This window comes from Octodon degus, unplaced genomic scaffold (genome assembly GCF_000260255.1).
Source record: "Octodon degus isolate 3935 unplaced genomic scaffold, OctDeg1.0 scaffold00029, whole genome shotgun sequence".
NCBI classification, from domain to species: Eukaryota; Metazoa; Chordata; class Mammalia; order Rodentia; family Octodontidae; genus Octodon; species Octodon degus.
In genome coordinates, this window is record NW_004524605.1 from 19,143,229 (window position 1) to 19,148,233 (window position 5,005).

The 5,005-nt window shown below is 34.7% G+C and overlaps 1 pseudogene; it reads left to right on the forward strand.

Moving 5' to 3' along the window:
- Positions 1-4,845: 4,845 nt before the first annotated feature.
- LOC101560968 overlaps positions 4,846-5,005 on the forward strand; it is a 3,760-nt pseudogene continuing 3,600 nt past the window's right edge.

Consider the following 5,005-nt stretch of genomic DNA (forward strand, 5'->3'; position numbering starts at 1 on the left):
GTAATGGCAGAACTTGGGAGTCTGAAAAGCAGGAAGGATCACTGAGTCCAATCTGTGTAGTGAGACCCTGTACCAAATACATAAAAAAGAAAAAAAAACAAAAGAAAGAAATAGTGACAAAAATAAATATATGACACAAAATTCATTGATTTCAAAAACTATGCCATCGACAACTACAGCCCTTCCTCCCAGGGGTTTCAGTAAAATTGAAGTTTTTGCTTTTCTTATGCTGAAGATTATAGCAATATTATAAAAGAAATAATGGCCATTGGAGATGAAGAATGAGCCAAAGCTGGATGACACATAATATAAACCCTTCAACTAGTAAGTAAAATCATTATCTATGAATCAAGTCTAAATCTGTGTGAAGATTCTAAAGCTGGCTTGAATATTATCTAAATATCAATTTAATGTATTTTCTTGTGTCATCTCTCAAACTTCAATAAATTGGTTGAATAGCACAAAAATAGGATTCCTTGAAAAGTAATTGTGGTACTAACCAAATTTTTTTGCAATCCTCTTCCCATACAGATATCATGAAATTATACTGTTCATGGTGCACAAAATCCAAAGATAAGTAACTGAACTTGCTAAAGGTCTCCACCCAGTTTCAGTTCTTTTTGATGCATAACCACAGATACATAAATTTATTTTGGATTCATAATGATCCTCTCTCACTGGCTTAGTGAGATAAGGCACACTGTAATCGTTTAGCTTCACATTTTCAATTCATGATGAATATAGACTCAAGTCATGCTTTGACTATTCAATATGTCAAGAAGTGATAGATCATGATTTGGGGACTATTTTATCTTTGATTAAGAATGCTACATGTCTAATGTGATTTTAAAAAATAGCTTCTACATAAAATACAATTTGTCACAATTCTTACTTGAATTATATGTTTTAGTTTACATAAAAATCTAAAAGCAGAGTTGCAACATTATCTGACAAACTGGAAGTAGAGGCTATAAATGCACCCTGGTATAACATAGGGGGCCAGAATTGCTGAATGCATGATGCCAAGTTCCCTATCTAGGTTCAAAGATAGGTTGGCTTCTGCAATTGGCAGTGTTTCCATTTATTAATACCTAATGTGACTGACTGGTCTTCACTATCGAAGAAAAATAACATAGTGCAATCTCTCTTTTGCTTTTGGCATCCTTAGCTATCTTCTTAGTGTGGAATTCTAAATTCAGATAGCAATTTACCTTTGGAGCTCTGGTTGGAAAATATTTTGTCTAAATTTCTTAAATTAGGAAGTTAAATAAGTATTTAAATGTAAATGACCAGTGTCTGTGAATAAATGTCCTTAGAGAATTATGTTCTTCTAATTCTTTTTTCTCACAATGCAACTGTAAATACAGTTACTGTTAAACCTATCTTACAGATTAAAAACTGCGAAGAATAGTTCAGTAATGGGCAAAAAGAAACAATTATTAAATCTTCAAAGCCTTGGCAATGTCTTTTATCCTACCACAATGTTCAGCTATAGTAGTAGAAAAAAAAACAAATTTTTGAAGAGAATATGCAATGTGAAATAGAACATGGAGCACACACAATATTTCTAATTATACTTAGAATGTTATGGGCAGATAGAGCATGCTTCAGAGTCAGGACAATGATGATCCTTCAGGAAAGACAATATCAATGCACTTATGTAGAGTTGCTTTACTTTTTTAGATTGCACATTGTAAATAAATTATTCACAAGCTGAAATGAATATAACAATAAAAATTGTCTAAAATAAAAATGAAGAAGAATTTACAGATCAGTCATATAACAGTTTACTCTTTGTCAAAATCAAGAAACATATTCATATAATTAGAATTCTCAAAGTAGAAAGGGGTAAGCAATAAATATTTAAAGATTTAAAATTTCTGAATTTTGTTGAAATTATAGTACCACATTTCCAGGAAAAATGAACCTTTTTGCACAGGAAATATGAATAAAATCATACCAAGATACACAAAACTGAAATTGTCCAAAACTAATTGTAAAGAAAAAAGTCATTAAAATATATATAAAATATTAGAATTCTATGGAAGAATAAAATTCAATAGCATCTTATTCCACCTTAGGGGGAAAAAAGAGCAAGTGGATAAGAAACTAGACTAATTAATTCTTAATTCAAAAGACTGAAAAAAAAGATCTTTCCTCATTGAATTTTATACTTAGCAAACATACCTTTGTAAACTAAAATAGAGCTGCTTTAGAAAGTATAAAGGAAAGAGTAGTCACGTAGTTTAAGGAAGTACCAAGCTAAAATGCTGGATTTTGTACTGTAGGCAGTGGGAAATACTGAAACCCTCTGAGCAGAAGAGCAACAAATTTAAAACTGACTCTTACAGATACTAATCTGGCATGAGTATGGAATTTTAAAAAAAGAAAAGAGCAAAAGACCAAGAAGCACTGCAGTCTTTGGAAAACCAGTACAGCAGCTCATAGTAGAAATAATAATGAGCCAGATGTGTTTAAGATGTTTTCACTACAAATAACCACCCAACAGATTTATTTTTACCAACTAGGAAATAAATAACCCCACTTTCCACATTTGTCCTTATCTCATTGGTATCATTCTCAGTTTAATTGTATTTTAAAGTACAATACTTAAATAATATTCCAAATTACTGAAAAGTAGATTTTTTTCTCTTTTTTGAGCCATGGTCTTTCTGTGTAGTTCAGACTCACTTTGAGCTCAGTATGTAGTCAAAGCTGGCTTCAAACTCAGGGCAATCCTGCCTCAACTTCCCATGTGCTGGGACAATAGGTGTGTTCTGCTCTGTCCAGCAATAGATTCTTAACTGTCCCAAATTTTTGCTTTCTTTAGAATCTGAATCTATTGAGGATTATCTTTTGTTAATGATAGTCCCCAACTAAAATAAAATTGGATTCTATCTAAAATATGACTTGCATTATATGGGTTTCAAACACTACCCAATGTATAAAAAACACCATAAACACTGACAAACACATTGTTTATTATAACCAATTGACTCACAGCCCATTTAAAACTCTGAAATATTATATGAAAGAAGCCTTAACACACATCTGTAATCCTAACGCTGTGGGAAGCTATGGCAGATTCAGTCCTAGCCTGAGCAATTTATCAAGAGCCTTCTTAAAATAAAAAATGAAAAGAAGAGGTCAGGTATGGTGGTACATGTCTGTAATTGCAGCACGTGGGAAGCTGAGGAAAGAGGATTTCAGTAATTTCAAGGCCAGCCTGGACTCCAAAATGTTGAGCTGCATAGTGAGACCCTGTCTCATAAAAAGACACTGACATGCACAAAAGAGGAGATAGGATGATTTCTTCACATAAAAAGAGAAAAGAAGAAATAGGGATGTAATTCAGTGAAGAGACCCTACATTCAATTCCCCCGGTAAAAAAGAAATTCTCAGAATGAAAACTTTAAAATCTACATGTTTTATTTTTAATAAGACAGAAAAGAATATATAGTTTAAAGAAATTACAAATAAAATGACAATTGGACACATAGGTCCTACTAAAGTCTTCCTTCTACCTCAAAATAAATAAAAATATATAAATTCCTGTTGTGAGAACAGTTGTGTTTTATCCAACTTCATTTTTAGTACAGTCACCATAACTCTTGAAATGGGTCATTTGTAGAGATTGTGAAAACTCAGTAAATTTGAACTTTTTTCTCAGAAAGCAAATATGTCAACAAACAATCATACTTGTTACAAATGACCCCTAGAGGTACAAACCCTTAATTCTTGTGAATTATTTGAGACTTTGTCAACTGCAATATAAAGTTTTCAACAGGACTTCTGAAATGTAAAGTCAGGTATATTTTTTACGAAGACTTTTAGGATTTTGTGATTATCCTTTTGTTACAGAATGGTTAAATCATTTTCATCTTCAGCTATATATTTTACATGTGTTACACTCTGACCAAAAACATTGTCTTCATTTGGTCTATGTCTTGAATCCTTGTAGATTTGCATTAAGGGCATAGATTAATTGATCTGACAGTGAAAACTTCAAGGCAGGTCAACACTCAGGATGTGTCGTGGCTATTGCTGGCTTTCATCCAGATTTGAAAAGACCTGGGAGACCAGGCAGTGGGTCACTGGGAGGGCAGTGTATGAAGCTGCCAGGCTGGAACCCAAAGTGAAGTGGAAATGCCAGAACATGAAATGTCTGCTGAGGAAAACTACCAGCAGCAAGTGGAACCAAACCAAAAGAGTGGCCATAGGGTCTGTATCCAGCAAGGCCATAACCATGGGGCTTCTCAAGTTCTTTGAGATTTACACCTTTCCATAGCGCACCTGAGTCCTGGGCATGTGTGACCTAATGTTAACCCTGCTGGGTCTGGGCCTCACTTTAGTTCCACTCCTTTCTATCCCTTACATTTACTTTCTGGGGTGAGAATGCTTAAAGGATTATGCTTTCAGTGTCTAGCTTTCTTTTTTATTTTTATAGGGGCTCACAGCTAAAAGTCTGTCTTGAGTCTCAGAGGAGACTTTAGATTTAGGCTTTGAAGGAATGTGGAAATGGTTGACATCAATGACTCTTACAGATATACTAAGTACATCTTGCATATTGAGAAGGACATAAGCCTTTTGGACCCAATGTCAGAATGATATGCCTTCAGTCTAAAACGTTCCTCCAAAATTTCACTGTGCTCAGGGGTGGACTTTGAGATGTAATTAGATAACTTGAGGGCCATATTCATTGGATTGATGCATTGATGAGCTCAAAGTTGAATGTGCATTTTGAAGGTGAGGCCTGGTCAGAAGAGATTGCTCAATGAGGATTTGGCCGTGAAGGGTACACTTTTGTTCCAGGCTTCTCCCTCCTCTCATTGCCTGCTAATAGCCATGACTTCAACAACTGTCTTCCACTGTGCCTTCAACTGTGCTATTTCTTCACCAGAGCCAGCTACCCACAGGTTGAACCCACTAGAAATGGTGAGTCGAATAAACTTTCCTCCCTTAAGTGGCAGATGTTGGGAGCGCAGGCCCGGTGAGTGAATGAGAC